General features: G+C 41.6%; 1 protein-coding gene across 14 annotated transcripts in view; it reads left to right on the top strand.

The window, feature by feature from the left end:
• The first annotated feature begins 375 nt into the window (after positions 1-375).
• baz2ba (bromodomain adjacent to zinc finger domain, 2Ba) overlaps positions 376-16793 on the top strand; it is a 76592-nt gene continuing 60174 nt past the window's right edge. For 10 of the 14 annotated variants that reach the window (XM_049718228.2, XM_049718224.2, XM_049718223.2 and 7 more), the window contains exons 1-2: positions 377-654; positions 14835-14877. The gene's annotated coding sequence lies outside the window, so the exon portion shown is untranslated. Of the gene's footprint in view, positions 655-14834; positions 14878-16793 lie in introns of all 14 variants that reach the window. The other 4 variants (XM_049718226.2, XM_049718229.2, XM_049718222.2 and 1 more) reach the window with 2 other exon arrangements.

Below are 16793 nucleotides of genomic sequence, written 5' to 3'. Positions count from 1 at the left end.
TTTACCTTTCAAATGACTATTTGCATACAACCCTTTACATTGGGCGCTTGAAATATAATTTTTAAAATGAATGCAAACAACAATACAATGGGTATGTAATGTGAAATTAAATGAAGGGTAAATAGGTAAAGTAGGATTTGGCTCCGCATGGTCAAAATGTAGGACTAACCTTTCTGACTTGACTTTCTCGATTTGAGGGATGTCGACATAAAGTAAGACGCATCCTTTTTTTAATGGCCGTTACGTAGATAAAACGTCTTTAATGTCATGTCGCATTTCAAAGTAATAACGGTCAACGACTGCATTCTTGTTGGTTGCCGAGGGGCCGCCGCACAAATAAGAACTTTTTTTTCCCTCTTTGTGTGGCAGTAGAGAGCCGACGACGTCAGGTTCCTTGAAGTGGAGCCTGAATAAACCTTGAGAAGACTCTCCTTCAATCTGCTTACACACACACACACTCACGCACGCACGCACACACACTGCGAGACTCAATTACTGCCCAATTCCCCTTCTTTATCATTCGTCATCGACCTCTTTCATAACCAAAAGCGACCCAGAGAGGTGGAAAAAGAAGCTAAACACACGAGCAACCCGGAGCGTTATCTGAGCCTTTTAATCCACGTTGGAAATAAGTAAAGTGCAAAGTAAAACAAGGTAAGTGTTTTGTTTTATTTCACTGTGACTGACTGACGCCGCGTTTTCGCTCTCATCACATTCAACTGGAATCGCTGCTTTGTACCTTCGCCGTTTGTGGTTTACACTACTTGAAAGCTTTAAATGAGTTAAAATCGAAGAAGTTTTGTTGTTCTTAAATACACAAACCAAGTGTTCCTCTGCACTCTTCGCGATCATCTGATAGTCGGATAGATGGTCTTTTGTGTTGCCTTGCTTGTTTCTCTTCTCACGCATCGCCTCACTCAACTCATTTGGCTTCTATTTTGTTCCAACGCGTGTATTTATGAACATATTCAACTTTACGGTGGCTTCGTGGTGCTTTGGGCTTTTAGTCAATGTACGCGGCTTTCGTGGATGTTTTGTAACGCTGATTGAAAGGGACACCGCCGTCCACTTTAACGACGACGAAACAAACTAACCGCATATGTAACATGTAATTCCCCAAGGTTGGTTTCGATTTAGTCCTCAATATTTGCTTCTCTCTCATCCACTTCTCCACCACCGTTAGTAGTGCCCCCGGTTTTGTTGTTTGGTTGGTCAAGACACCCAGCGCGGGGGGGAGACGAGCAGCCATCGAGATCGCTTTCTCAAACCGTGAAGCTGAAAATGTATCCCTTGAGTGCGTGTATATTCCCGATGTTGTCCGTTTCTCTGCCCCCTGCCAAAAACAACAAGCCCTTCGCCATCTTGGCTATCGTTAATGTGTCCCCTCCACTCCACACAAACAACTCACCTTCACACGCTTCCACGTTGTGCTCCCAAGTTTTACAACAAAAGTTTTTGACTAAAAAAAAAAAAAAAACATAACCCAAACGCTGGTGTGGATGACGAAAGAGCAGACGATGGGGGTTTGACTAGTTTGTCTTTGACGTTTATGGTGGCAAATGTAATGAGCGGTTGAGTTAGCTGTTGAGTGGACAAGACGTCGGTGCTCATAAAAGGCGATATAGCTCGTCATTTTCGAAGGGCAGGTGGATATAAAAGAGTTAAGGCCACAGCTTCTCCTTTCACACAAATATGCTTCTATTACTTAGGTTTGGTTAAAATGTGATTTCAAGTGTAACCAAGACGTAGAGCTTTGTTTATCTCTTGAATGAAGCAAACGGAACCCGAGAGAGGGGAGCAAGGGAAACAAGGATGTTAATTACGCTGAATCTTATTAAAGGGAGAATTGTCTGTGTCAGTTCTGTCCAAATAGCACGAATTAATCTGAAATGAAATGTCTTTTAATTATTGTAAGCTTGTTAACTTAAAAGTACATTGATTGGGCGAAGACAGTATCTCTTGTCTGTTGTAATCCATGCTCAGCGATACTTAAAAAAAGAGAGGCTCCATTAATCGTCATAGCGTCCTCTTTCTCTTATTCTACTCATTGTTGTACACATTTTGAGATAGTGGAGCTAAATTTGAGCCTGCGTCTTATGTCCAGAGAGACAGCAATTACCTTTAATCTTTTATTTTAGCCACCTCATGTTGTTGCACACGTTGAGTCAGTGGAGGTAAACTTGAGCTCAATGTCCAAAGGGGACAGGAAAGGAGAAACCAAACCAAACAAGCAAATGCTTTGAAATGGAAAATGTGATCATTTCACCTCCCACCTCTTTTGTTTGGCCGTTTATTGCTGCAAAGCCGGTGTGCCGAGAAGCAGATGTTTAACCAAACATGAAGGCGCAGAGCCCCCTGTCCTTATGGGGATGGTGCTCCCTCCTCACGCTGCTGAGATGCATCGACATGACAGCTGCTTGATTTCATGGAGCTGCTTAGAAGCCATTAGTAATATCACTGGCTTGAAAAACGGCAATGTATCTCAGGTTTTTCAAATTGTCTAATGTCGCTCTCACTTTTGTTCACAATGTGCTGCAGCTGAATTTACAGTACAAGTTACCTGTGGTACGTTGACTGATTTTGCCATGACTATGGATGTGGAGGTTATTGTATTTGCCACAAAATCTGCAAATTGTACTTGTAAATTGATATTAGAATGACATAATTCAATCAAACTTATTGGTTCAGTGTTCATTCCATGAATTCTGGCATGCTGGTATATCTCCAGTGGAGCGAATGAACGAGGCATCTTCACAGATCTCTTCACTTTGCCACTTCCACTATGGCTGCAAATTTGACATGTGATTCAATGCTCAAGGCGGAATGAATGCATATGTATTGTCTATACTAACTGCCGGTGGACTTAAAAGAGTGTTGCAAAGAACAGTATAAGAACATCAAAGATATGCAAGCAAGTAGTCAGTTGGGTAAAGATAATAATTGCTCCTCATCCCTTTAAGACTGAGGATTCCTTTAAGTGGGCGTGACTTAGTGACATCAGCAATACTGACTCCGCCTCCAAAGCTGATTACCGCTCCTTAGTTCTGTTCGGATCCACTCCATGCTTCATGTGAGTGTTTTCATTTTGTATTTCTATGGTCGACTGTTTGGCCCATTCAATAAATAGATGAAAGTGCACTAATGATCCTTTTTTCCACTACTTGAGCAACCAGCCACTTGTTGGTTGGACATATTCTGTCTTGCAAAGCAAACAAATACACCCAGGTATAGCTCGTAACTTGAAAAACTCATATGATGCTACTTCTGTGTCAAGGTAGCACTGTACTAACATTTTGTGCTTTTCCACATTTTTAAGAGCAGGCAGGAGCCAAAGGTTAACAAATCTGTCAGGAGTTGTTTGCTTTGTTGCTTTGAAATAAAAGCACCCAATGCTACCTCAAGCAAACTCAAAACGGGTTTAATACGCAGTCTGTCTGTCATTCTCTTGTATTGGAACTGTTGTTTTTGAAGCGATAAAGGACGAACTCCGCTCAACATGAACACTGAGGAATTAAGGATAGACATAGTTAAGCCCTATTTGCATGTCTACCAAAGTCACAGCAAATGGTTGCTATTGACTAAGCTGATTAGGTGAAATTAGGTTCACGAGCTCTGTGTCTTGGGGTGCTGAATCTGACAGAACTTGGACAGCTTTGGAGAATACAATCCCGAGTGCACACAAAGCTTGTATGCACTATAATCCTTTATTACTAAATATCTTTTGGGAGACATGCGACCCGAGCTTTGCATGTTAAAGAATATAGAGATAGATTGTTTAAGTCTGTGTGTTTAATCAATAGGTTTTTGTCTCAAAATCAAATTTGCTTCTGACTTAGTTCCTGACTATCATGATGTTGTAAGATTTGCAGCGATGATTTACTTTGATGCCATTTAAATTTAGTAGAGAAACTGAGTTTGACAACATAGCTGTTTTGTTAACTGTATTAGTTCAAATATGTTTTCTATTTGTTTTGCTTTAAGATTACGCTTTTCTCAACATGGTTTTTGAACTGAACTCTCGTGTGATGTCAGCGTATCACACAAGCTCCTCAGTAGATTGCCAAATGTTGTCAGCCTTTGTATGATACAGCTTTTGCATCGCAACATTAACGCTGCAAACTCTTTCTTGTGCTTTTTGCAACATTTTATTTGTATTGATGAATTCAGAAGACTGCCCACCGGTTACTTAAAGCTGTCATGATTAGTGAGCATTTAAATCTGTACATTTATATCAGGGGTGTACAAAATTAGATTCACAGACCAACTTTGGCATCATATACATTGATACTGTTACATGTTTATGCATTCCATGATCAAGCACATAACTCAATTTACTCCTACATTTAAAATCCACCAATGGAATGTTGAAATCCCAATAATCCATTCTAACCCATATAAAGATTTTTTTTTTAAATTAACGATTGTTAAATAATAAATATTGCACTACATTGTAAAATAGAATTATAAAAAGAGTAAGCAAGAATGTAAAGCAAATAGTTGTTTTTATTTAGCGCTGACTCCTGCTCGGGCTTGCCGTCAAGTGTGCTTATTAGGTTAACAATTTAGTATTTTTGTTTGACTGTCCCGTTAGTGGCTCAAAATGCATCGCCGTCTATAGTGCTTCTTTTTACACCACTAGCCGTAGTTACGATTTTATGTTACGAAGAAAAAAAGTGTAAATAAATCCTGAGTTTTGGTTGCTCAAGTCAAGCTACCGTTGTAATTAACAAACTTTTAATGTCCTCATTATTGCTCTAACATCGGTTGGCGCTGCTTTTACAAGACAGTAGTAGATGATTAGTGTCATGTGATTAGTGTGAAAATAACAAGGGAGTTATAGCATTTTAGAAGTGCAAGAAAAACAATGTCAACTGCATGCGTGACTGTTTTTCATGCAATGATTTTTGGGTTAGTCAAAGACTGTTTTCTGCGCTTTGCCAAAGTTCGATTAATGAATCGTCTCACTAAAGACCTTCAAATAAACACTCTTTTAAAGAACAATCATCTTGGTGCAGTTTGCTCTCGTTTTGCTTTAAAGTCCTGTGAAATGTGGCGGCGAATTTGTTTTTAGTGGGATTCAGGGCCACTAGCAACGCCTACGCCAAACTCCTGAAAAATGTTTCTCTTATTATCTGAAGTTTAAATGTCAGTAGTAAGTTTTTATCATAATATATTATCATGTTATATAACATTACTGCGCATTTCGTTAGATTGTATTTCACATGGTTCCATTTTTCAGATTGTATTTCACATGGTTCCATTTTTCTGGATGCAGCCTCGAGTGGACAAAATATAGATATTCCCTAAACAGAACTACTGCTACTACTTAAAGTGACTAAAGCCAGACTTGTAATTGCTTGTAAATTCTTAAACTGACAGTTGAGCTCTTTAAAAATTGGCACGCACTATTGACAAGGAAATTCCTCTTGCTTGTACATACTTGGCTGAAACGAAACAAAACATTGGTCTACATTTAAATAAAAACGTATTCTGTGTTGTATCCGTCCATAACAATAAAAGAATAATACCGGTCAACAAAAAGTTTCAAAACCCTAACCTTATTTCGACAATGATTAATTGGAGGCACGATTGATAATGACCATCTGGGAGCTCTGTCAAATCTGTGCATGCGAGTGCTGATACAGAGCTGTGAAATCTAGAGACCATGCCGAGTTCTTGTCTGTATTGAGCAAACATTCGTACAAGTCAGAACTCCTGCCCGTATTCTCTCTCAACAACCTTTTACATAGAACGTGCACACCCAGAAAACAATAATTGCTAATGAAATATACCAAGCAGTGGGAACTTTAACAGATGTGCAGTAGGAGACATTAATCCTATACAGACTAATGGCCCTTTGAGAGGTAGATGCATTTTAGTGAAAGCTCTCGGCATCTAATTGATAATGCCTTTTATTGTTACAAATTCAGTTGGGGATTGTCTGTATTGGCCTCAAACTGATTTGTGCTGTTTTACGGGCCCATGCAGCCAGCTTATTTATTGATACGGCTGATCCGTATTTACATGACCTCACAGGTTAATGTCCTGTCAGTTGGAAAGTTGGTTCACATTTAGATGAGTAACCTAACCTTATGTTGCTTCGTTGTGTTTGTCCAGCAAGTCCTGATCATCATCAGGTTGCACAAATAACTCTTAAAAAAACCAACAACAAAAAAAACCAACAGCAACAACACCAGGTGACAACTACTGTTAAATGTGAGTAGCTACTGCGACTTCAATGAGTAATGCATCCGCTTTTTAAAAAGCCAATGGACCCGGGGGCATGTTTGCTTTTGCAGAAACAAGTGAACAAATTGAACAGTTCATTAAGACTGAGCCGATCAAGCCCCATGTTGGTTTTCTTTGTATAATGTGCAGTTTACACACGGTGGCTTAATGACCAAACAATAGCCGGCATAACGTATAAAATGGGTCACCCCCGTGTTGACTTTCAGGGGACAGAAGACGACGGACAAATTTGGAAGGGAATGGTGATAAGCTGCTTCTTTCTTCCCCCTGGGTCTTTATTTATCATTCAATGTGAGAATTTCCTTGATGAAAGTCAAGGTTGTTTGTGCACGCTCTGCCTCGTTTGGATCCCCGTTTTCCACCAGGAAGGCAAAAGGTTGAACCCCTCCTCCTCTAAAGCAGATGCCTTGTGAAATTCATGGCGAGTTTTATTTATTTTAATGAAGTCTCCAAAGGTCTTGGCGTGTTTTTTTTTTTTTTTTGTCCTTCAGAGCTGTTTTTCTTTGTTTTGTACATTAGCGAGGAAGTGAAAACCTAGATGCACCACCTCCAATATTTTTTGCTCTGTGAGCAGAAAGCATCAATTTAATGTGCTCTCTATAAAAAGAAAGTGTCAGGAAAAAGCGTGACATTGGGAAACTCGCTCATCCTGTTGAAAAGGATTCACATAAGTGTTGCTTCGGCGAGACAATCACCAAGTCTTCATTTTGTTTAAGTAGGAACTTCATTCTGAAAATGCCAACAAGGTTGGGAAACCTGTCATTTTCTTTTGATGTTTACAACAACACAACACTCTCCATCTGCAGCAGGGGGGCCTGTCTTTATGCTTTTTCAACCAAATTCCCCCCACACTGGCTGCGCTTTGATGGGGAAAGGGATTCTGGGAATGGGAAAAATCAGAAGTGGGCTTTGGATGAGGGAATGGTATTAGTTTCTCTGTTGGGGTGCCTCTTGGGTCAGATGATGGTACTATAGCGGAGCTTGTTGCAGGCAGGGAAGACCGTGGGTCTTGGCAGGTACTAACAAATATGCATGAACACATACATAGAGGAGATGTGAGAATACAGGCATCAGGGCTTAGGGATGGGACACACACACACACACGCTTACACACACGCTTACACGAATGCATACGACAGCCCCCCTTTTATTGATCTTCAGCATTTAAAATCTGGTCACTGCTGCCACAAAAGCTTTTCTTTTAGCTGTGCTGGCAAAGCCTGCTCCAGGCTGAGCCAGAATGTTAAATATTTTAACTCCCACACAATGCCATGAGAAATGACAAGGGTAGAGGGGAAAAAAAAACAAACAAACAGGAAATCGGTTTGAAGCTTGATGTGTATTTGTACCAAAGCATGTTTTATGTAAGCGCTGCTTGTGCAAATCATCAGCTGTACATATGCAGCATCCTTCACATTTGAAATTCATAGGAAACTGATATTTATCTGAAAAATAAGCCATAAAAAGAAACTAGGTGTCAGTTTGAATCATACTTGTGACCTACACAGGCCTGCCTTGTTAGCAACGCAGGCTGAACTCCTTGCAGTGACTGACTGGATTAGTCATTACTGGCCCTAGCTGGGACAAGCTGCTGTTTTTAGCGTTTTAAGGTTACAAAAGGGGACTCATGTTAAGAGAAGTGACTCAACTATGCCTAATCCACAGAAGCTCCATCACACGAAGTGATAAGCTGAGTACATCAGTCACTGCCATCTCCACGTTTGAGCACCATTTGTTTCTTGTAGTGTGCGAAACCCCAGTGTAGAACTTTTATCGTGGAAATGATCTGTGCGCGATTTGTGTGTCTCAGGTGATGACGAAGAAACGATGCCTGCCATTAGTGCTGTTCGCATTTCAGCATAATATGACTGGAAAAGGTCACAGCCCAATGCATTGTTAGTGACAGCCCAACACTGCGGAGAACATCATTATGGCGCATTATGATTAAAAAAGACCACAAGGAAGACAAACCACAAGCGTTTCCGCATGGAGCTGATCCTGCTACCGCTGTTGTTTTGCTAAAAGAGCCCAGCCCGCCTCCGCTCGCTTGTGGCATTGTTCCCCCCCCCCCCTCCTCTTTTCTATCTGTCCCTCGCTTGTGCTCTCGCCTCCTGAACGATGACACTGAGAGACAGCTGTAACGTGAGACGCGTCTCGATCCTGGCAGGGGCTTGGAAAACCGAGGTGGAAGAAGGGAGGGAGAGGCCTTTATCTGAGACTGGGGCCACTGACCTCCCTCATTCCCCTTCTCCTCCTTTCTCTGTCTTTGCGTCTGGTCACATATCCTATCCTCCCCCACCAACTGAAGCTTAGGGCTCCACTCTGAAAAAGTGGAATGTGAGGAGGACATATGGGGGTAGATGTGTCCTCTTGGTTGTGCCTTTTTATTTTTTACTTGTAACATTTAAATCATTTCTCAGCATCTCACTTTTCATCTTTTTGATAACATTCAACATGTGCTGAACATAACACGAGTCGGCGACTGTATGTTTTTTCACGGTCACTGACTTAGTCAACGCAACACGCAGATGGAAACAGTGACACATCCCCCAAACTCCAGGCGACGGTTGCTAAATCCTCAGCGAGAGCTCCCGTGTGTAATCCAAACATTTAGAGCTAATTTAAGCATGCAGGCAGCAGCAGCATCCTTTAGGAAACAACAGCTCCCTCCCTCACTCTTGCGCTCTTCCTCCCTCCATCCACCAAGACTTGTGTTTATGAGCGAATGTCTTCTTGTAGCTGGAGGGAAATGAAAGCACTCAATCACTCACCTGTCAGAGTACTTCAGAATCCATCCCACGCATGCACACACACACACACACACACACACACACACACGGTCACAGATGTGCATGCGCACTTAACCCTGAGGGTTTGACAGGACTGGCCCTTTATTGACTCCCTTGATCAAGGAGACAGTAGATCCATTTAATAGAAGCTCACGTGCACGTATGCGCACACGTAACACACATGCATGCTGAAATAAACGTGGATCCAGATTTGTCCTTCTTCCCAGCACTTGTGTAACCTTTATTTCTCATGCCACAGAGCTTGTTGTTACGCAAAATCACTGGTGAGTTGGGTGTTATTTGGATTGGGGAGACAAGTACTTAGCTGTCAGTTTGCTTTCATTGGGAAATTGGTTGACAGCTTCCCTTATGTATTTTCTGAATATTCGCTTCCGTTCACATCCTAGATTTTCAACCTTGGTTTCAGCAGACCATAAAATCAGCCAAATACTTGGAAAAATGTGTTACGGTCCGCTGAAATCAAGATTGAACTCTTTGGCCATCTTTACTTAAGGCTTCAGCTGCAACTCGAACCTTAGTCGTGGTCAAAGAAATTATGTTCTAGATAACGGTCAGTGCTTGAGGCTTCTGAAAAGCTAAAAATGAAAAGATAAGCACATTGGGAGCACTTTAAACGACTCATCCAACAAGTTTGTTACTAATAAAGGTTTTTACATTTGAAATATTTACTATATTACTGTAATGTGTTGCGCCTCAAATATCCTGAGTTGATGTTCTGACTTTCAGGATTCCGATTGCTGCCTTCCATTCTTTTATTTCTAATATTGTCATGCTCGCTTGGTATTGAACTGTTCAACGTTGCTTACGCTCTGCTGTAAATCGGTTCTGACCAGACCTATGTGACGAATCAGTAGCTTAGCAATTAGCATGTCTCCACTGTCTTTACTTAACTTAGTACTCACCGTCCTTTAGTGATAACAGTGCTTACAGAAATTAAGCTTTTTGCTCCCATCGAGGTGTTGATTAGTGATTTATGCTGGTAGATATTGGATGCAAAGCCATGTTAGCTTTCCAATCACAGCTCGTAGATTAGCGAAGGCTCCGCAAAATAGTTTGTAACAAACAATCCTACGCTGGAAAACGACAAGGTGATGCGTGCATAATAACTTAAATGTACTTTTCTTCCCCCAAGGAGGTATTTCTTCACTTTCTCTTGCTGATCTTACATGAATGTCATTTCTGTCACATTGAGCAGGGCACTAAGAAAGACACAAACATGTAATTATTGCATTACAGTGATTGGCTTGTAGGGTCCAAATCTGTCAACTTCTCTTTAAGTCATCCCTCATATTGAATATCCTATTTATGGCCCACAAGCCAAGTATAATGCAATAGGTTTCAACGATTTCAAAATATGCATTTTTTTTACTTGGCTACTGTAAATGTCGTATTAACTTAAAAGATATCGCGCCAATAAACAACCATTTGATATGTATCTTGATATAGTTTACACTCGCATCATTTAAATCAAAATCGTTTTTCCGGTTCAAATTGTTTTTTGTTAAATCTCAAAATATCACTAAAGCACCTCTCTGTAAAAGAAAACTGAGCATTATCAACCATTTAAAAGCAAAAATATTCAATGCAGGGTCATATTGTGGTGGTTGGTTAAGTAAGAAGCCTCAGTCTCGCTATTCCATGTCTTTCAAATCCTTTTAAAACCCAAATGTTCCATCATTGACAACGTATAGCTTTGGCAGCGTCCCCTTTTGGATTTATTCTGTCGGCCCTGGCCTCTTTTGGGTCACGTTTCAGTCTGAGTGTTTTGGAAGAGCATTGAGTGTTTGGGAGGGAGAGAGATGTGACAGCTGTGTTGGTCATGGCTACTGTGACCTTCACACGTCATGTTGATGGATCATAAAATTTGTAACGATACACTGAAGCTGTTGTGTAGGCCCGCACAAGCCTGACGATCTGTTCACATAACTGGTGCCATCATTGGTCCAAACCAAATGGTGGACGGTCACCAAGTAGGACAGCTTGAGTGCATATGAATGACTTTTGTCTCGTATGGAGAAGCACATTTCTGCAACGGGCTCCCTGCCACAAAATGAGAGGAGTGATGACGGCAGCACAAAAACATGCATGTGTACACAGCCAAGAACACACAACACACACATACGCACACGCCTGGCATTTCTTATACATTCTATCTCCCGCAAATGGATTGCAGAATTGTTCAGAGCTTTTTGCCTGTCCCAAAGCGCTTTGCTCCGTGCGCCGGCTCCCCGGAGACGCCACTTGCTCCATCTAGTCAAGGAAGAAACCATTTAGTGGAATGAAAAAGGCACATATATTGGAAGGCATACAAAGGGTGGCTGCTGGGAAGATTTGACTAGCATGTAGACAAACGTTTCCCACACAGGTTTTTTATTTTTTTTATTGCTCTACCAGCTCCCTATTCTGCCCCGAACACACACTTTCTCACATACAAAAGTACTGGCGCGCATATTCCATTTTGTCAGCTTTCAGCCGCAGATCATGTAACGATAAAAGATGCTGCCCCGCAGTTAAACACTGCCAGTAAATCACAAGGCAAAGAAAGCTGGGAGAAGCACTTATTTTGAAGCAGCATAAGAGACCACACTGAGGGGGAAGGGGTTGAGACAGATAGGGCAAGACACGGAGAGAGCGAGGGAGGAAGAGAGAGCTTCTTTGTGCACTGTGTACTGACTGTGTGTGATGAAGAGATGAATCACTGCTATTTAGGGATTGGTTTCCTGCAACTGATTGTGTGACGACTGTGTGGCGGACAAGACTGTCAAGACTTGCCTGTTTTGTTCTGGGGGCTTCAGGAAAATGTCTGCGGCCAAGTTTTGCTGGCTCGCTCCCACGGGGAGCAACAACTGACAAAACACTTCTCTAGTGTCTACTGCTCCTTTGCTAACGAAGCATCAAATATTAAAAAGCCAGGGATTTTAGGTCAATCTCAGTTGTGTGTGTTTTAGAGGACACTTGTTTTGTTAGCATAAATAACAACACACACTTGTTTTGTTAGCATAAATAATAACAGATGCTAGCAAAGAGCCTTCAAGTAACTTTTCAGCTTTTTCTGACAGCCTTTTAACATTAAAGCATAAATGCTGTCTTGATTCTGCGAAGGGGGCTATTAGAATAATGATAATTGGTTTCGTACTTTGAGTATTTTTCGCCGTATTAGTGTTGTCTGACTTTCAGAAACATGATGACATTATTCACCCGAGTTAATCAAAAGGTGAACATCGTTTGCTTCAGTGATAACATGCCGAATCGGAGCTATTGTTCAATTATGCATCGTCTAATTGTCCAATTATATCATGGTAAATACTCTTGTGATTAGTAGAGATTTTAATACATTATTTAGAAATGAATGGTTAGTGTACTAATGAGCTAGAAATGTCAGAAATGTGCTTGAATGCTGAAGATACATTATTCAAGTTGAAATTGATCTCATTTTTATTCTACAATGCTGCTTAGTACTTTCATCCAGTGGGGGGCCGTCAGGGCCTGCAAGGCCTTTTTCTGCTGCCCTAAAAATATCTGAATCACAGACTGATGTTAATTATATTTTGTCCATGAATACGTATTAAATAGTTACGCTGCTTCCAGACGTGTATTTTCATATTTAAGCATTTAACCAATCACATTTCAGCCACTATTTGTTGCCATGGTCAAAGAGATCCGCCTGGAGGCCTTCACAATCAGTTCTACGGGCACTGTAGCATAAAATAAATGTCGATCAAACTTACTTCAACCAGTCAGATTTTGAGTTGGCAACACCAAGGCCCTCTAGCAGGCGTACAGAAACGTTAGCGTATTCACACGCTTTGATTGGATAGACGGAGTGTACTAGCCAGAGCTAGCAAACTGCATCTGTAGCGAGCTGCACATCCCTGTGTCCACTGCTTCTGTTGAACGGACATTCTTAGCCCTAAAGCGACTTAAAATTTATGCCAGAAATACGACAGGGAAGGCTCGACTTTTCAGCATTAGCTTAGAAAAGGACTTCTTGATGGAACTGAAACACACGGGTAATCTGCACAACAGAGTAATTGAAATCTTCTTGAGGAAAGAAAGGAGGGTGGATTTTGTGTACAAATAATCAAGATTTTTGGTGAGTAAAATGTTGCTATATTCCTAAATAATGTTATTTTTTATGTGGTTTTTTAATGTGTGTTGCAGCTGTACCTGCAGTAGAAGTTTTATAGCCATAAAATAGTTATTGAGGGTTGGATTGATTCAGACGAAGCACTAGGATGGCATCAGTTAATCCTGGTTGAACATTTTCTAATGACATCACACCATTGCTTTGTCTACACAAACAGCAGAACATGATTGTAGTCTTGTCAAGAAATTGTTCGTTTTCAGCGACACTAAGACGAGCTTGGCTTTAGTCCATTGACCAAAGATGGTGTTTTAATGCTGACACAAACAGGTAAAGATTGTACGGCAAAATGAGGTCAACAGATGAACAGCCTTATTTTCACAAAAGATGGCAGGCCACAGAATCTTCCTTATCCAGAGTGATAATTTTTCTGTGCTGAGCCCCGATGAGCAGAAATCCTTTAATCATCCATTAATAGGTCTTTATGAAAAGACAGGAGATGGATTCAGTCTACCTGGCGCTCTGTTATCATTATGATAACTTATGGCTGCGACGAGTTATCAAAGTGTGTTCGTGTGCGTCTGTAGTCTGTGCATGTTTGTCTGTCTGTGTGATTACTATCAACACCAGCAGTCCAGTTCATTACGTACAATATGACAAAGCTGTCAGTTTCTCTTTGACTGTAGATAACCTGGAAAGGCAACTTTACTTGGACTCGTATAAAAACCATCTTGCAACAAATACCATTGACAGGAATTCTGAAAGTACCACCTTCGCTTTCAGTTTGCTCAAGCTGTGAAAGGCACGTTCTTTTATGATGGAACTGGACTAGATTTTGTGTGATGAAGGTTTCTGTTTGATCTGAAGCTGCTGACCAGATGGATGTGTTTGTTGTCAGCAAAACCTTGTTGGTTGCTCACACGCTCACGCTCTTGACACCGTCTGTGTCTGGTAACTTGACTGCAAGCGGAAAAATGTTTCCGCACAGTTTTGTACCAGACTGCCTACGTTTTTATCCTCAAAGAAAATGGAACATAAGCTATAAGATATAAAAGCGGGCACAGTCTGTTGTGTGTGTGTGTGTGTGTGTGTGTAGCGTCGTCATATGTGCAGTAGAGCGGCATCTGTTGTGTTGAGTTGCTTAGTTTAGGTGCAGGCTGAGAGCACAGGAGGGCCTTAGAGACAATGCATGAGAGATGGGCGTGAGAACACTGGGAGGGCTTGGTTCTCTACAAGAACTGTCTTGTGTTTGGGGAAAATATCCTTACACTCAAAGCTCCAGCGCGTAGATCCAATTCTAACAAACTGGTTTTGCAAGAAGTAGCTCAGAGGAAGAGAGAGGAACACACACTGTGTGAGTGTGTATGTGTGCACCAACGTGTGTTTATGTACACATATCTTGCGTGCAGCCACAGCTGTGTTAAAACATCACCACTTTTCCCTTTTTGTTGCCTGTGCACACCATGAATACGAATTTACACAAAGCTGTAACTTTGATGTGTAGGTACTTTTAGGGGCCTCATCCCCTCTTGAAATCCAATAGGGAAAGCATCCACCCGCGCGTACATTTAAAAAGCATTCGTTTCATTTGTGGCATAAATCAAAGCCATGCGTAAAGACGTGTTATACCGGTGACTCAGCTTGCTGTTTTACTCGGAGCCTCAGCCGTATTGTGTTTCTTTTCTCCCCAGGTGTTACAGCAGTTATGACAAAGAGCTGAAGACACCTCAAACAGTGAGTATGTTCTTCTCAGTCTGGAATGTATGTAAGGGGATGTGGGAGTTTTTCCCAAACGCTATATATTGTCAAACAGGTTAGATTTTTTTTTTTTTTTCAAACATTCAATACCAACCATGCAAACTCTGCCAATTCCAGGCCTCATTTGATTTGAGTTCATTCAGAAAAAACAGGATGCTTCCCCCCCTCATCAAATTAAATTTAACAAGAGACCCTTGAAAAGAGGTTGTTATGATTACATTACAAATTCGGGGTTCATTCAGTGAATCGAGCAATTAATTAGATTCCCCCCCCCATTCAGATCACAATATTTGCACGAAACGTAGACGACTAATATGCATCCTTAGTTTGCTATGTGCTGGGAGCTAGTGCAGAATGTAAATGATTGTTAACTGCGCCCCACAGGGGCTTCCAGGGATGCAGGATTGCGTGCGCTTGTTTATGTGTGCTGTTACGTGTGGCGTTAATCTCCCTCTCGCCCTTCCTCTTCGCTCCCTTTTCCGTGCGTGGCTCACTCGGCTGTCTCTGTGTGAGCGCTATCTGTTGTTAGGGGCGCGGCCGCGTCCTCCAGGCTTCACTTCACACCAAGGTGGCAGTTTGTTGTTGCGCACGCAGACAATGACTTGCACTTTCCTCTCCTACCTGACCCCATGGCCTGCGAGTGTCTTTGATTTGTTTTATTCCAACCTAATGCATAGCATATTGAAATCCTTGTGTGTTCCCAGACCCGATTTTGTCAGAATGCTGCGCCGTCTCTGCCGTTAATGATGCATTATGTTGCCGCATGCTGCGTGTATCATTTGTGATGAGTATTGATGAGTACTCACCCTCTGGGGGAATCATTTACTAGGGGTGGGGGAAGAGACGAATAGCTGTTCCTTAACTGGGTTTTCGAGGCCCTCTTGCAGAGCACAGTAGGAGCAAATGGGTCCAGCCGTTTGTTTTTTTCTCAGCCTATGGCATATTCTTCAAATTTGACTCGGCACGTGTAATTTGTCTGTTTGGGTGACACGCCACCGTAATTCCCACACGAAACCACATGACAGCAATGAGGTTGATGTTGGTCCACTCCCTGGCCACACCGAGCAGATGTTCAAAAACACCATGACGTGTTTACAAGTAAAATAGTCACATTCCTATCTATTACGCCCTGCTGATAAAAATTGAGCTAGACTTGTGAGTCGCAGTGGCTTGAGACACTTTGTGTTGTGTAGCAAGGCCGTCTTACTAGAAATTGCTCTTGTGTGGGTTCTGAATGAGGAGATTCTGAATGATGTGATTTAGCTGCTACACGCTGCAGGGATGGAGCACGTCTAGTGGATAATGTGTGGCTGCTCACTGTATTTAATACATTACCACAAATAAAGGTCAAGAAATTCTAATTGGGCAGTACCATTGGTAAGCTTTCAACTTGTCAGGCTCTCAGTTAAGAGGTCATGGGTTCTTGAACGGTTTTGTCCTTCCTGTGTGGAATTTGCATGTTCTCCTGTTGCTCGCGTGATTTTCCTCTTGGCTGGCAACCAGGCCCAAAGTCAGCAGGCATAGGCTCGAATCAGTGACCTCAATGAGAATAAGGTTAGAAAATGGATGGATGGACGGAATGTCGAAGTGGAATAAATGTTTCAGACGCCCATTCCCATCTCAACAGTGATGTTTGTAATTCTGTTGACCTTTGTCTGAGGAAATGGCAAAGAGCAGTTTTAGTCTTAATACCCAAAGGGAACTACAAATGAGTGGAAAAAAAAACCAATGCCATGATGTTGTTTTTTTTTTACTTGTGAGCATGAACTTTTTGTCCATTTTAATTGCTCCAACAGTAGATTAGTATTCTTTTTTTTTTTTTTTTTTTTAACTGGGTTAAAGCATCCTGGCCCTACAATCCCACGCATGTTGCCTTTATCCACTTTAAGATT

The sequence above is a fragment of the Syngnathus scovelli genome, chromosome 4, assembly GCF_024217435.2.
Source record: "Syngnathus scovelli strain Florida chromosome 4, RoL_Ssco_1.2, whole genome shotgun sequence".
Lineage (NCBI taxonomy): Eukaryota > Metazoa > Chordata > Actinopteri > Syngnathiformes > Syngnathidae > Syngnathus > Syngnathus scovelli.
This window is presented reverse-complemented; position numbering and strand designations above follow the sequence as displayed.